General features: G+C 38.2%; 1 protein-coding gene across 4 annotated transcripts in view; it reads right to left on the reverse strand.

The window, feature by feature from the left end:
* LOC106665329 (titin) overlaps positions 1 to 17,882 on the reverse strand; it is a 44,664-nt gene that overhangs the window by 17,526 nt on the left and 9,256 nt on the right. The gene's annotated exons all lie outside the window — the stretch shown is intronic.

Here is a 17,882-nt window from a genome sequence, read left to right on the forward strand (position 1 = left end):
CACCCGTCACACCATGAGAGCTGAAATTCTTCATCATTCACCTCAGAAAAAAAGTCCTCCTGTTTTGACCTTATCACCAGAAACATCCTCCAAAATCGGCCTATAAAAGCTATAATCTTCCATACGCCCACTTACAACCGAATCCTTAGAACCTACGAAAATTCTAAATAATAAAACCCATTCCAAAACCTTAAAAACTACGCCATCTCTAAACATCATAACGATATATCATTTGGCTGCCATTACTTAGCAAAATTCTTGAAAAAACTCCTGGAACCCCTCGAATGCTTGAAAGCTATAATGTCATTACGTCTCATCGATTCTGGTTCAGACGACATCACTCCACCATTGAAAAATGCCACAGAATTATCGCAACCTCTATTGAATGCTATTCCGGTGTTTTCCTAGACGTGATGCGAGAATTCTTAGTGTGGCATCCTGGCTTTCTTTGGAAATTCAACGACATCCTTCCATTCGCTCATTATCTCACTCTAAAATCCTATCTATCGAGTACGAATCACATCCTTCTCACCCGTCCACTACACCGAATTGGGTGTTCCACAAGGCAGCATTCTTGGTCCCATCCTCTTTCAGCATACACCGCACACATCCCTTTCAATCCTGATACAGTACTCCTCGATAGTATAAGCAGAAAATAACGCCATCTTTTCAGGAAAACCAGACCCAGTAGTGGCCTTCAGAAACCCCCAGGACCATCTCTTCTGTTTGGGGGGGATTCAAGAGTGGTTTAGACTGAACGAAACCAATTCCAAGGAAATAAATTTGGCCATATCGCCTCTCCTCCAATCTAATACAAATCTCTTCCTCTACATTGATAAAAGACTTAAATGGAACCCCCATTCTCGACTCAAAACAATAGACCTGAACAGACGATATGAACTACTCAAAAGACCTATTGAAAACAGACAATAATCAGTAATGATGTACTACAACCAATCTGGGTGTTTGGAATAACCCTCACCTTTGCCGTATCACCTCTCAAACTACTGCAACTCTCTCCCAAAAGCCAATATCGTCCGCTGTTTGGGACATAGACGAAAGAGTTACTTGAAACTTTCACACTCGACTGAAAAGCAATGACTTAATATCATTACTAACAAATCTGGACGTAAGGAAGTGAACTGTGCGGTTAAAGAGTTAAACTGTGAATAAAGCTTTCCAGCCGCCAAAGAATCCAGTCCAAAATCCTTCGAACGATTTCTAAAGCTTCCTACTTCTCATCCAGGACCGTGAAGACCTGATGGCTTACTATCCACCACACACACACACACACACACACACACACACACACACACACAGAGAGAGAGAGAGAGAGAGAGAGAGACCTTCAGATCCCATTAGTCCTCGAAACCTCAAGTCTGTACAGATGCATCCATAAAACCCTAGACCCTCATTCTGACAACTAGTCCAACCTTTTCCATCCTGAACTCTTTTGCCAATCTTTTGAGACGTTTATTATAACTACAACCAACCTGGACGTAAGGAATTGAACTGTGCTCTTCGATAAAGCGTGTCAACCTCCAGAGAATACAGTCCAAAATCCTTCGAACCATTGCAAAGCTCCAGTGGGGAAAATGAATAGGGTTGTGTTTGGGGAACAACTTAGAGAGAAATTTCCAGAGAATAAACAAAATTCGGTCACTAAATTTTGGTTGTGACAACAGCACGGCTCAAGACATCAAGCATATCCTGTATGACTCTCTGCTGCAGTAAATTAGAGGGCAACTCATGATGTTCTTTATAAAATTATTGAATGGCTATTGTTCATCCGCTTATCCTTGAAATTTTGATACTTAAATTATGGATTTATTAGGTAAAATTATGATATACTTTTTTATTTATTTATGAGCATGTAGTTAATCATTTATCCAGAATAAGATTTTCTTATAGAAAAAAATACGGGACAATTCTGCAACCATTGTGAAAGTTAGAAATCGAGAATGTTGAGATATTTCGTAGACAAAGCGTTTAATCGAATTTTACAGCTGAGTCTGTTATGACATCAGGAATTGATTACACAGTTGTTAAATATTTTTTTTTATATTTATGTTTACCAGGACAAAAATCGCCACAGACGAAAAAGTGTAAACAAAGGGTATGTCTATAATATGTCTATAAAGGGTTTGCAGTTTATCAAATAAAATAAATGTTTATAAATTTATTCCTGAATAAGCAGTTAAAATCGATGAGTGTCAACTCAATATTTTGTGAGATTTCTCCTTGAAAAGAAGTAAGTTTTTCGTTTCAGAACATTTTTTGCCGGCCTATCTTGTTTCGGTCTGGTCTACCAGTCGCTTTACGACACATTCGATGTTATTTCGCCGGAAACTCATCGTCGGGAGTAGGCCCGATAATATTTCATTGTCCACAGAAGAAAAGCGAGGCGGTTTCACCGTGGGCAGACGGCGGCCCACTGGTTCCGGATGAAAACGGACCAGGGTGGACTTAGTTGATAAAAGGAAAATACGATAGATGTTTTAGTTTTTTAGTAGTTTAGTTTGTACCAGACGGAAGAAGAACTGACATCTGGCCCAATACTGGCCATTTCATCCTTTCAAAACCTTTTTTCAGACGATTCCAACAATTGACGTGTTTAAAGAAATCTAGAAATCTTCAATTTGAACCCAAAACAAAATGGGGTACTAGACGAACTGACATCCGGACCAATACTGGTCAACTAATTCTTTCAAAACCTCTTTCAGACGATTCCAACAATTGACGTGTTTAAAAAATCCAGAAATATTCATTTTGGATGACTTTTTCTAAGGTTTTATAAGTGAAACAGCACTGCTAGAAGATCGACTGGCAATTGAAAGAATTGCATATCGCATTTTTTTTTTAAACTGAACTTTTCATGTTTTTACACAATGAAGTTAACGTTAGCTAAAGTTAAGTTACGTAACTATCCAAAATTGGTAACAACGTTGCGTATTTTCACCCGTCATGGACAGAAATCGTGTCTTTTTAAGCAAAAGTCATTCACAGGAGAGTACGGTAAAAAAACCCACCAGTCGAATAAATTAAGTCTGACCTAAAACGTTTGCGGCTCGCTGAGGAGATTGTAAATTCGAAAATGACGGAACCCCTTTGGAATGAGCCTTGCCGGCGTGGAAGGAGGAAAAGGACAATAGGGCCAAATCTCCTCAGGATTTCCTCATATTTCTTGAATTCTCTTGTATCTATTTAAATTTAAAAAAAATTAAAAATTAAAAAAAAGGCGTAACAAGACCTAGAGCAGACAATATGAAAGGATGTTGTCAATGACGTAATGGTTTTCTTATATGGTAAAGAGCTTCAACATCTTGTCCTGGACAGGAGAAAGTGTAGGGGCCGGCCGCGCGCATCGCCTTATATAGACGTGCGCGTTGGTTGAACAGTCTTCGGCGCACAACAACCACCTTCCCACTCTACCACAAAAAGAAAATTTTCCGGATCTCCTACATTTTTCTCCCTTTAAATGAAAATAAATTTGGGATGAAAAAGTTCCAAAACACAAGTTACAAGAACTTCTTCTCTTCTTCGAGTCAACAAAAATCCTGTGTATTTTATGATCTCCAGTTGTAAATATATTAAAATTAAACGCATTTGTTTTTAAAGGACTTTGTAATTTTAATTTTCATTAAAATCTACTCAAATTCCACAGATTTTAATTTTTCAAACCTATCTACTTGAGTTTTACCTTTTTTTTAGCTTCTCTGAAGATTGGAAAGCGTGAGAATGCCATTAACCTCGCAACACGGACTGGTTGAAAGATTTTAAAAGTTTTGCGATTTCTTCTTGCGGTCTGCGAGTTGATAAACCTATTGTTTGATAGTTACCTATCATCTTGGTCTGCCTGTCCTCTATAATTTTTGTTGGTCAGACACTTTTGGGCATTTCGCTTCACAAAAATCACCCAAACACTGAATAAATGCCGAAACATGTCTGAACCAACACAAATCAGTGAGGATAGGCAGAGACAGGTAATTATCAAACAATAGGTTTATGACCCCGCAGACCACAAGAGAAAATCTCACAATCTGATAATTAGATGCCAGGACACAGAGGAGTTCGGGCAATGAACAAGCAAACCAACTGGCCAGAGGAGCAAGACCATATGCCTAGAATATGTACTCCGGATAACAAGGACAAACATAGAATCCTCCATCTCAAAATCACAAAAAAAAAGGGATGAGTGGGTGAAACAGGCGTTTCGTGTGAACCAACAAAAATCAGAGAGGATAGACAGACCATGATGATAGGTAACTGTCAAACAATTGATTTTAAAAATGCACAACTCAGTGATATACTTGAGGCTTTTTACGTTTTAGAAAGATACACAATTGGACTGCCATCGAAGTTTTTCAGTACAAGCAAACTATTTATATTTAACTTTTCATTCTCCAATAAAATAAAGTTATTTCTTAAGAATACAAGATTTTTGTCTGTAAACCGATGTTTATAATGTTTAAAATTTATAGTGAAGAAGACGGCGACTAAAGCTGACTAACGAGTCTTTCTCAGGCATGCTTAACACTATGACTACCTACGCAGTATATATAATGTGGGAGGTTTATAGGCCGACATACTGCTGAGGTCATCGCGGCCCTCTGCGAGTTTTTCACCTTTTTCTGGTCTTTCACGCGTGTTTTCAACTGCGGCCATTTGAAAGTCTCGATCTGGTTACTGACTCTCTGCTTTCAATACGCATACATATGTCAAACACCGATACAAACATATAAGTCTCCCACCGAGTAGTGGATATTCCTCGGGGTTTGGTCGAATCCACTTCATTCTCGCTAATAACTTACTTTTACTCTCCAAACGTCACACACTCACCCCAGAGTACTCTATATTCCTCGAGGATGCCTCCGCAGTATAAACATGATAAACTTTATCTCTGATTAATCGAGGCAAATAAATTAAAAAGGTACAATTTTTTTTTAAACTGATACTTTTATATTTGGACATGTCATTTAATCGAATCGTTAATCGCATTATGCAATGACTAATACCCTGGGTCGGCCCACGCCGGACACGGCGTCAAGTCCTTAAACGGACTGTGAGATGTCAACCCGGTTCTTCACTTTGAAACTTTGGAAGTTCATTCAGAAGCTCAAGAAAAAATACCAGAGGAAGAACGGGCGAAAAAATCTCCTTTTGGATTGCGTCAGTCTTCGAAACGGGGTTTAATGCAATTGCAAGGTTTTCTGTAATTGCCAGAGGCGTTGCTGTGATGACTATCAACGTCCGGCAATTTTCCCACCATACATTTACATAAAATATTTATACATACGGCCCCAAGCCTGCGAGATCACATCAAAAAATAAATTCCATGAAAAAACTTGGATCTTCAAATAGCCTAATTCTAAAGTGCCCATTTCACTAAAGAATTACAGGAAACGAGGTAGATATATTTGCAAAAGTGCCTCGGGATAATTCACAGTGCCAAATCCATTTTGTAGTACACGAAAAAACAATTGGCATCTCGGATAACTAAAGCATATAAAACCAGGCATGAAGCAATCAAAAGGCTACTCGCAAAAACAACAAGGAGAGAGAGGAAATTCTACCCAACATGGATTAAAAACCCTTACAGGCATACTTATTTATGCTCCAATAAAATGCCACTTAAAAGTATGGATTATTAGCAGGTGGCCAATGTCATGTAGAGGAATCCTATGCAGCTGCCTTCCAATAGCTAGGAAAAAACTATGGTACCTAGGAAAGCTACTGCTGTAATACCTAGATAACTCTGAGAAGAATTCTGTATTTCATAGAAACGACAATCTTTCGAGAAAACCATTATAAAGAGAAAATCTTGTTAACAGAAAGGAATAAAAAAAAACTTGCTCCAGTTAAGCACCACCTTGAAAAAATTGGTCTATCAACAAATGACCAGTGTGTCTATCTAGAAGAAACATAAATGTCAGAACATATCCTAAAGACCTGCCTTGCAATATATAGGAAAAAGCTATGCTAATGGAAAGCCATTCTTGATCCATATAGAGCCCAAATCCTCAGGCAGACTGGTGCTCGAATAATCAACATGATACAATGCACAAGCTTGGACAAAAAGGGACAGTACAATAATAACCTTAGGTCGGGTCATGGCATTTGCGGGGTGTACCTGCTTAAAATAAGACAACGTAGGAGTAATTTATGTGGAACATGTAACATCACTGAAGATTAGAAACAAATTGTGATGGTTTCTGGCTGCTCCCACAGCTAGTAAAGAAAGATTTGGCTCGACAGAACCGGGCTGGTTACTACTGTCTGCTCTGCTGGATCAAAGCCCCTTGGACTAATCCCAACAATTTTCCAAGCTGAGGTCCTTACAATACAACTCTGTGCACGAGGTTATAGTAAAGAAAAAGTTGAAAGTTGCACAGATTTACTCTCAGACAGTCAAGAACTAAATACGTATGCTTTCACCTCCAAACTTATCTTGGAGTGGCTAAACTGGGTCCCAAGACATGAAGATAGATGGCAATGAACAGGAAGATCTTACAAGCCAAAAAAATGAGCAGCACTCTCACCCATGGGGCCAGAAGCAAACTAGGTGCACCGGAGTGTGTGCTTAAGTTGGAACTGAAAAAATTGAGAAAATAAAACTCAAGCATTGAACAAAAACACCAAGATTGTTTGGAGACCGTGAGATAAGGTCTGGTGTATCGTGGGTTTTAGAAAAAACATTTTGAAAGATAGTGTCGTGTCCTTGCTGAACTCTCAACCTAGGAAGACACATCTACACAGACAACAAACATTTTGAGCCCTGAAGATGATTTCAATAAAGATCGAAACGTTGGCACGATAAAGAAAATGTTTTTCTAAAACCTAGACACCAGACTGCATCTCACGATCTACAAATAATCATTAACTAAAGGTCATTAAACACCACAAAAAAAAAAAAAAACAAGTTTAAGGCAAACTAATTTATAAATATCTCAAAAAAGAAAGGCAAAGGAACTCCTCTATCTCAGCAGACAGGATTTGAGTAAAATTGTAGACCTCTAAACTGGCCGCACAGCACTCTTCCTTATCATCTACAGTAGATGGGCAAAAGCATCTAGAATCATGCCGACTCTCTCAGGAGGAACCACCTACACATGTCCTTTGCGAATGTAAAGCATTAGCCCGGTTGCGGTACTTCGTTAAGGCGTGCTTAGTGTTATAGGAAAAGTGCACTTTCCAAGGTATAGTTATAATTTATATGGGTTCTACAATAGATTCTATATAGGTCGCAGTGAGGAAAGTATAAACAAACAAGTAGCTCCACCGTTTAGGGATGGTTAGGCCACTGTGTACTTAAGACTATTTTAAATGGAAATAATATAATTATTATTATAAAAATGTTATTTCATAGTTTCTGAAGGTTGACTAATAATTTATTATATCTGTCTACCTTGGATATAAAATTAATAGTTTATGATGGGATTGGTTTGGATAAGTGAGTGTGTTCTAATCTTTCGGTACTCTTTGCCGCATTCTCTGAAGCAGTAAGTTTTTTTTTCCCTTATGATCTATGCATATTAACCATGGTGACGAATTCTTGTATGTGTGTTCATATTGGGGGGGGGTTATCGTGAAAAAAGGGCCAGAGGCGACGGTGGGAATCGAACCCACGACCGCGGCGTCTATGAGCCGAGAGTCTCTCACGCTAACCACTCGGCTACCGCGGTCCCCTAAGCAGTAAGTTAGCATAAATTGTTGGAATTGGCTTTATAGAGGATTCCTGAGGCCAGGCCCTATCGTAATATTGAATAATGAAAACAACAAACGTTAACGTCGGTTTCTTCCATAGAACGCATAATCTTGACTGTACACTACTGAACTACTGTCTTAAAAATTACTGGCCAATTCTAGTATTTGCCATACCAAAGTTGAACTCATGCGAGCTACCAATTATGAAGTTTAATTGGATTCAACAAGCGTAGCTCGATTTGTACAATTACGTGTTCTGTTAGCAGTTTTCACGGTTCCCAAACGCCAACAAGGCCAAGTCTACGTATTCAGGACGGTTCGATGGGATTACTTTCATAAAATGATTAACAAGCGTTTGTTAATTTTCTACTGTTTGAAAATAAGGGAAAAAAACAAATTTGTCTATTCACCATCTTTTACTCCGATATTGCTGTTGTTAAAGGACGAATGCGATTCACCACGCAAAAAAAAATCAATTAATTTTGTTTAACGATAATTGAATGTGAATTTAGTTTAATGATAAGATTTTCTAATCAGGAGATAAATATTAATATCGGAGATGTCGACATAGATCGAGGCTATCACAAGAGCGAGGCTCCGGTCAAAGAGAAAATTCGGAGAGGCCGGCAAATATCGCAAGGCTAAACAATTGATTTTACAGAGGTGAAATTACAATTTTCCCCAAGTAGGAAAAACATTTTGAAGAGTACATTCTAATTTCTAAATATACAACTACCGGTGTTTTATTTATTTATTGATTTGAAAGAGCAAAAATGTATAGGATCAGTCTGCAAAAAACTAGAGATGGGGACCGCTCGCGAGCCGATCAAACGAGTTACCTCACTTGACTGAGCAAGCGATGAGCCGCTCTGAAAAAAAAAAAGAAAGGTACGTAATATCCCATCGGATAGAGTACCACCCCTCAACTATATCTCTTAGGTCCTACAGCTCTTAGCTTCTACAGTTCTTTGATCCTACTTCTCTTAACTCCTACAGCTGGTCGTTCCAACAGCTATTTGCTCTTACCGCTCTACAGCTCTTGGCTCCTATAGTTCCTCGCACTTACAGATCATTGCTCTCCTAATTTTCAACTCCAACCAGGCCTCTCCAATTTTAGAGTACGCCTTTCGTTCTCTTCGCCCGTTTAAGTTTCACCATCCGAGAGATCCCACTTTCAAATTCATAGCTCTGAGCATTCTTTAGCTCTTATTTATGTACAGGCTACACCCCACACAAGATCTATTTCCATCATATATGTTCTTTTATTTGTTTTATTATTTGGATGTTTCTCCACTCCTACATTTTTCGCCCTTACAGGCCTTTGATCCTATTATAATACAATCACAACAACTATTCGTACCGTCAGCTATTCGCTCCTACCGCTCCTACAGCTCTTAGCTCCTAGAGTTCTTCGCCCTACAGTTCTTTGGTCTTTCATCTCTTCGCTCCTACGTTCTTCACACCTACAGTTCTCTGATCCTGCAGATCTTAGTTTCTACAACTGTTCGATCCTAAAGCTCTCCACTCCTACATTTCTCGCCCCTACAGGCCTTTGATCCTACATCACGTAGGTCCTACAACTGTTCGTACTGACAGCTATTCGCTCCTACAGCTCTTAGCTCCTAGAGTTCTTTGCCCCTACAGTTATTTTGTCCTGCATCTCTTCGCTCTTACATTTCTTCGCTCCCACGTTCTTGGCTCCTACAGTTCTTCGACCTACAGTTCTTTGGTCCTGCATCTCTTCACTCCTACGTTCTTTACACCTACAGTTCTCTGATCCTGCTGATCTTAGTTCCTACAACTATTCGCTCCTACATTTCTTCGCTCCTAGTTCTTGGCTCCTACAGTTCTTCGACCTACAGTTCTTTGGTCCTGCATCTCTTCACTCCTACGTTCTTTACATCTACAGTTCTCTGATCCTGCTGATCTTAGTTCCTACAACTATTCGCTCCTACAGCTAGCCGCTCCTACATTTCTCGCCCCTACAGGCCTTTGATCCTACATCACGTAGGTCCTACACCTGTTCGTACTGACAGCTATTCGCTCCTACAGCTCTTAGCTCCTAGAGTTCTTCGCCCCTACAGTTTTTTGGCTCTGCATCTCTTCGCTCTTACAGATCTTCGCGCCTACGTTCTTGGCTCCTACAGTTCTTCGCTCCTACAGGTCTTCTTCCTGCGGTTCTTTGGTCCTACTGATCTTAGCTCCTACAATGTTCGCTCCTACAGCTATTTGCTCTTACCGCTCTACAGCTCTTGGCTCCTATAGTTCCTCGCACTTACAGATCATTGCTCTCCTAATTTTCAACTCCAGAACCAGGCCTCTCCAATTTTAGAGTACGCCTTTCGTTCTCTTCGCCCGTTTAAGTTTCACCATCCGAGATCCCACTTACCAATTCACAGCTTTACTTTAGCTCTTATTTATTTACAGACTTCACCCAGTTACAAGATCTATTTCCATCATATATGTACTTTTATTTGTTTTATTATTTGGATGTTTCTTTTGTTCACAACAAAAAGGAAATAAATTTACAGGGTTGTTAATGGTTATGTGAACGAAATGACGAACTGTTCAACCTTCTTCGTTTCCCCCCCTTTTCTTTCATATAAAAACCCTACAAGTGAGACCATCAACCTTTAAGATTGGCCCTGGCGCTGGCATACCAAAATCCAAACAACTCGCCAAAGTTTACCATTTAATTATGGGCAAGATAAATTGTTGATCAACGAAAAAGAGCTATTTCATTTCACTCAGAGAGCGGTTTTGATCTGATCATTATAAAGAGTCGGTTTTCGTCATCTCTAACACAACACAAACAAGGCCTTGACTGAATTAGTGATAAAGAATCGTTTTTTTAGCGTATAAAATTATAAAAAACAAGTATAAAAATATAAATCAAGGATTTGAAAAAAAAACTGTTTGGAAATGAATATGGTATTTTATATTTTGCATTCTTTATTTCAAAATTGAGACCTTCAAACCAGAACAGGAAGCTCATTTCTCACACTAACCATAGCCAATGCATTTTTTTCTTATTAAACGTACAACGGGATTTATCACGTTCTAATATGAATTTTATTATTTTATCCTGCAGCTTTTATATTTATTATTACATAATTTAAATATCGTACTAATAAAAAGCATAAATTGTACTAAATTTATTGTTTAAAATCCACGACTTAACATGTGGACACGCGTCTGACGGAAGCAGCAAGGATGCACGCAAACGACTAACATAAAAGCATACTCGCAATAAATATACAACCGAGCCTCCATTAAAAGACGTTTTAGCTTTTTTCTTCCAGCAAAGTACCAGATAAATTTAACTCTTCCAAATGCGGAACAGATAGGACATGTTGCTTATTAAATCGGCTATTTTTCCATAGTTACTCACAGCATTCGTTTAACGGAACGTTAAAGTAATTCCAATGGTCTATTTTCACCGAAGCGAAGAGCTGGGCTTTAAATTTCATTACCCTGGTGATTAAATGATTTGAGTACTTGAAAAAAACTATAAAAGGTAGAAAAATAATTGATTACATATTTGAATTTCTACTGAAATTATTATCATTTCTTTTAAATGAGCCACTAAAATCATTCTAATTATAATAGTAATAATTAACTTATGCATAGAATTTATGCCACATCAACTTTGCTACGGCCTACGCACACAGTCTGAGTAATGATTTTTTAACATTATTATGTTAGAGAGCTAACATTGAATTCTTTATGAATTGTATAATATAAGAGTGAAGAAGTAATCCATTAATTACACTCCTAACGTAGCACTGCACAAAGTCGCGAGGTCATGGGCGTTTTTTTGCCATCAGCATTTTCAGAAAGGATTCAGGAAAGGACTTGGGTTCAGTTAGAGGGTCGAGGTTTTTATGGAAGCGTCTATATCGATTTGCTGTTTCAAAGACTAGTTGGATCTGAAGGCCGGTGGTAGTAAGATGAGATACAAAGTAGGGTGCTTGGGCACTGGTTCGAAGGATTTTGGGCTGGATTCTTTGGAGATTGGAACGCTCGTCTGACCCCCCCCCCACAATCCAATTACGTACGTGCGTACGTATAGGTGTCTTGTAGGATTGTCGTCAAAGGTTCGAGATGGAAGGTGTTGGACTAGGGGTTGACCCTTCAAGGGTTTTATGGACGCATCTGTTGATACATCGATGTATCGACTTGCTGTTTTGAAGACTAGTCGAATATGAAGGTTTGTTGATGGTAAGATTGTATACGAAGAAGGAAGCTTGGGTTATTATGCATTAATAATTATGCAGTAATAATAGGCGACTTGGAAGATTATCAGAAAGGATTCGGGGTGAAAGGTGTTTGACTGGGGGGTTAGGATGAGGATCTGAGATTTTATAGAAGCATCTGTATCAACTTAGGGTTTCGAAGACTTGAATTTGAAGGACTGTGCTTGGACGTTTGGATGACAACTAGGTAGCTTGAGTAAGTTGAGATTCAAACGATTTTGAACTAGAGTGGAATAGTTTGGATTTCTTCGTTCGGTTTGGTTGCAGTAATGTGTAAATGTGGCGTTTGTTTGTAGTGAAGGTTTATTCTGTTCTAAAGTAGTTTATATCATTCAGTTTTATTCTTTTGAGTCAAATACGTATGTTCCAAGTCTTTATCCATATATAGTCCCAAATAGCTGACGATAATGGTTGTTTGGAGAAGAGTTGCAGTAGATTGGAAGAGAAGGAAGTTGAAGTTATTTGCTGGGCTTTGGTTTTGTTGAGTCTTATCCTCCGGGAACCATTAATCCAAAGAGGGGAGGTGGTCCTGGGGCCGAAATGACCCCTGGGTCTGGGATAGTGGGCGGATAGCAGTATTTGCATAAGTGAGAAGTACTGGGATTGATAGAAATGTCTAAAGTGTATACTGAATAGAGAATGGGAACAATGATGCTGCCTTGGGATAGTCGATCCTCCACTACCTTCCCCAGAAGACCGACTAGACGGTAGAAATACAACACGCTAAGAGTCTCGACAGGCAATTCGTAAAGATGTGATACAGGAATAAAATGATTTTTTTTTATATGCGAGGGACTTGACGGATATTTGTAAAAGGTTATGCAGTTCATTCAAGTTACGGGAATACTGAGGGACTTGACGGGCGAAAGCTAGGAACATCAGTAGTCCAAATCGAAATTTAAAAAACAAATCAAAAGACACTTGGGTCAATTAGGCAAGAAATTCCTGAAAAGTTAGCAGTATGTTGGTATAATTCATACGCCATTAATCTTTTCAAGGATTTGACAGTTAGTCCTATGATGTTTAAGATAGGTCTAATGGAAACAGAATTTCGAAAAAACCAAGGGGATTGACTGGCACTTCAGAAAAGGTTAAGAATTTGGATAGTACGAAAAAAAATAGGGACTTGGCTATTCATACCTTCAGGGTCTAAGGAATGTCTCTCAAGTCCCTTAAATAATATTTATTTATTATTATTGCTAGTACAAACAGAATTTTGAATAAACTAAGGGACTTGACTGCCCTTAAGAAAGGTTAAGAATATAGGTGGTATAGATCCAAGAAAAAAAATTAAAAAAATGTCAAGTCTCTTAGAATAATATTTATTTATAAATTATTATAAGAGACTTGATAGACATTAATAAGATGTTTAAGATACGGGTAGTAAAGAGAGAATTTCAAAAATGCACCGTGGTTTGACTGATACTGCTAAAATATTTAAAATACGCGCCGTCCAAATCAATTTTGTCTGGACCAGGGTTGGCAAAACTTTCAAAATTTTCGCAATGATGGAGGTATTGAAATTGTGCCATTTTTGTAAATGAGCTAGGTTATTTCCGTTTTTTAGTTAAGTATAAATGGCCAATAACCAGAATGTTATTTCATGGTTCTTCTTTGATGATGTTGATGTAGATAACACCAATGTTGTGCCACTTGGAACAAGAAATGGAATATTTTGAGTGGTATAAACGCTGAAAGGCTCAAGAGGGCTCCGAGTATTTCTCTTGAGAGCTTTTAAACGGCGACCACTCGTAAATTTCATCGGCACATTGGCTCAAACTTAAAAGTTTAATTGAGATTTTGATAATTGGCTATTTCGGGTTATTTGATCAAATGTATTCATAAAATCCGTGTGGCCTCGCGAGTTAATAACTGTCGAGAGCAAAAAAAAAAATAAAAACCCTGATAAGAAATAAGAACGGAAGAGGTATCACACTTAAACCAAATCTACTGTTTTTGTTTGCACACTGCCAACAGAGCATAGGAGGCTTCCTATAATGTAGTTTGCATAACTCCATACGTGGGGGAAAAAAGGATAAAAGACAAACCGGCTAAAGTTGTTCCATTCCTCAGATCACGTATCTCAAAGGCACCTGATACGGCCTTGAAACAGACGCCTAGTCGAAAATTAGACAGATAAATTGTACTATAGAAGGGTGAAGGTTGTAGGAAGTTTCAACTTGGATAATAAGGACCGACGCTATTTGAGACACGTTCGGCATTTAGGTTCTAAAAAAATACGTTCTATATATCTAACCTCACCGACCTCAACATTGATATTCATGACCTAGGATACTAGATACCCTAGATTCTTCAATTTCTCACGCACATGAAAGAGTCTGCTGCTCCATAATTTCTTCCTCCCAATACGGTAAAGAAATCGAATCCATTGTTAAAAATATTAAAATACTCAATTACGTATTGTTGTATCTTTATGTTTTTGGTTTACATAGATCCTCCTGTGCCTATAACTATAAAAGAAGCTTAATCGAATAATAAAATGTACGCATAAAAAGGCAGCTATTTAAATGCCGCGCTGGTGTTTCAAGTGAAGAAATAGTCAAAGGTGTCGCTATTCTACAAACTTGGATACTGTATTGCCACTGTGGAAGAAAATGGCACCTTCAGTGGATCAGATTGGCAGAGAAATTCACAGGAGATGAAAATTAGTTCATTTACGTTTAATTGAACTATACAGTTAACATAAAACAACGGTCGCGTGAATACTTTTTGGGTCCTGCGAGTCCGCTTATCCTCGCTGTTTCCGTGGTCTACGATTCGCGTTTCGGCACCACCACCGCGGTGGATGCTTTGTGTCATTTTGCCAGAAACTCTAATCCTCTTTTCCTTTAACAAAAGCTTTTATTTTTAACACGGAAGAAACAGTCGAATATCGTCCTGTACTCTCGAAAGCGACGTACGATAGGTCAGTGGATCCTAACGACTCACGTACCATTGCGGCATTTTGAACTCTCGTACATAACTGAACGATCGCTTTTCGATCGATTTCAAATCAGTCAAAAAATCTATCAGACGGGATTATTGTTATATTTACAATTCCCTTCGTCTTCATGATGCGTCTGTTTTAAAAATTCCCTGACAGTCCCACGTAATGTGGTATTTATCAACAAAACCTTGTTGAATATGTAAACAAATGATGCAACCGTTGTATACAACTCGAAGGAGAGATAAACAAAAAGAAAAATCTTTTTCTTTATCTTTTAATGGCGATTGTATTAGCGCGTTTTATGACGAGCCAAAAAAGTTTTTACTTCTCTAACTCCGATTATGAATTCTGACTAAATGCAGTTCACAAGTGGTAAATTGAAAATTAACATGGTTCTGCGTGTTTGGGGTATCGAAGACGACAATCAAAAAATCCAGGTCGGCCAATTCTTGCTTTGTCTTCAACGATCGAGTCCTGATGTGGTACACAAGAGAGAATAGGCGGACCAGGATTTTTTGACTGTCAACTTCCATACCACAAAATCAAGCAGACCCATCTAATTTAAAAACCATTATAGTTCGTGGACCAATTGACCAAATAACTTCTTTCAATTAATTAATCTTTATGTAAGGTATTGGTTGAAATGAAAAAGCTAGTGTCATAAGCGGGATTCGAACCCGCACCTTCGGCTAAATACGCGGCTGGTACCACTTGAGATATCGTGATCTCGATCCACTCGGATACCAACTTCCCATATCAATCTACCTTTCTAATTTTCCCTCCTTTTTGCCATTTTTCGAATGTCGTGTATTCAAATTCGAATCCCGCTTGTGACACTAGCTTTTTTATTTCAACCAATACCTTACATAAAGATTAATTAATTTAAAAACATTGGCGCCTATTCTCACTAGTGTGCCACATCATTCGATCGTTAAAGACACGGCGAGAATGATATTGCGTTGTTTTAAGCCTTTAAATAAAAAAGAAATATATTTCTCCAACGTAAAGAAATATAATTATCACCATTGCGAAATAATTCCGTGATAAGCCTCGAAAATCCTGTAAACCGATAAAACGTATAATTTATCGAATCGGTTCTTACCGATTTGTCTCTAATGCACCAAAGACAATGGGCTAATTTTTCAGCTTTCCCTCCCAACGTCGGCCCATTCATCCGCGGGCTCGGCCGAGATCGGCGGATGAAGATAATCCGTCATTTACACGTTTTACAGGCGGGCTGTTGCGCAACGACATCTCAAGTATAAATAAAATCGAGATCTTTTTCGTTTTAATTTTTCCGTTGAAGCCGTTTTTGTGTTGTCGTCAATTGAGTAGATAATAGGGAGATTTTTGACCTGATTCTGTACTCGTTTCTGTTTTATCTGCGTAACCACCAACCACTATCACATGTTGGACAGTACTACGTCCTTTGTATGGAATCTTTCAAATGTTCTTTCCTTTGGGGATTCAATAACCCATCGTTCACCCGACTCTTTTAGGAGCAAATCCGGCCAGTGCTTCTCTTGGATCGTTAGGTGTACGTCCAGAAGTGAATCCTTTGGCTCCTGAGAAGTTCACCTTGACTGTATATCCTTCGGCTCCTTAAGAGGAAGACCTTCAGACGGTTCTGGGGGCTCTTTAGTCTCTGGCATATTCTTATGTTCTGTCATTTTTTGGTAAGAGTATGTTTCAGACGGGCCGCAGACTTTTATCTACCTGATGGTACTCCATTGGTAAAGTTAAAAAAAGTTGGAGAATTACGGCTATCTTAAGAGAAATTAACGCTTGGCTAAATTTATATATTTCAAGCGATGATTAAAAATAATAAATAAATAAAATAAAATAAAGCAGTGAGTCAAGGACATTATATTTAAACAAGCCATAAAATTTTTCATTCCTCAGTTTTTCATTAATAATTTCATGACTCGTTACAGTTAACTTTTAAGGATTTCATATGCAAATTTTTCTTTTTTAAGAAATTTCACCATGGTCATAAAAATTACTTTTTTGGAGTTGTACCAGCCCCCAATTGCACTCTGAGCGCCGATTCGGTCGATATTCTTTCCAAGGTCTTTATGTGCCATGCCTACTCGCTCCCTGTAAGCGGCCATGTTGTGGCACTCCTTGACCAAATATGACACACTGAACAATCTTTCTCTACAACCTGGACAACTTACAACGCGGGGTATTTTCCCAAATTGATAATCGAATTAAATTTTTAGTGTTTTTCTTTAAACTTAGACTATTACAAATATGGTAAAATATCAAATTCACTTCAGACAAATATTACCCTGGCATGATTTTCATTATTGGTGTTCTTTCCTTGGTATGTAAATTAAAAAAAAAAAAAAAATCTCCCCCAGAGTTCTATATTTTCTCGGGGAGGAGTTGAACCTTTCTATTCACTCTACTAAATTATTTCAATTAATTATTCTTTTCATCTAAGTTTTGGCTGAGATAGTGTCAAAAGTTAGTGTCACGAGGGGAATTCGAACCCACGACCTTTGGCTGAATACGCCGCTGCTCTAACCGCTTGAGCAATCATGACTTCCATCCATTCGGACACCAACTTCTCTCTCATCCTACAACCTTACGAATTTTCCCTCTTTTTGCCAATTTTCAAATGTCGTGTAATCAGGATTCGATTCTCAACGACTCTTGGAGAGGCCACGGGGAGCTGTTAGCGAAGTGATTACTTCTTTAATTATTATATTAATCCATACATGTTTATCGGTCATAATTGACCATATTAATTATTTTAATTAATTATTCTTTTTACCTGAGGTCTTGGCTGAAATTGGGTTCGAATCCCACTCGTGACACTAACTTTTTCATCTCAGCCTAGACCTTAGATAAAAAGAATAATTAATTGAAATAATTAATATAGGCTAAACATAAAACATGACCGCTAAACATGAAATGTATTAACATAATAAATTCCATTCATTCCAATAAAATAACATAAACACAACACT

The sequence above is a fragment of the Cimex lectularius genome, unplaced genomic scaffold (assembly GCF_000648675.2).
Source record: "Cimex lectularius strain Harlan isolate CLEC.00 unplaced genomic scaffold, Clec_2.1 scaffold41, whole genome shotgun sequence".
Taxonomy (NCBI): domain Eukaryota; kingdom Metazoa; phylum Arthropoda; class Insecta; order Hemiptera; family Cimicidae; genus Cimex; species Cimex lectularius.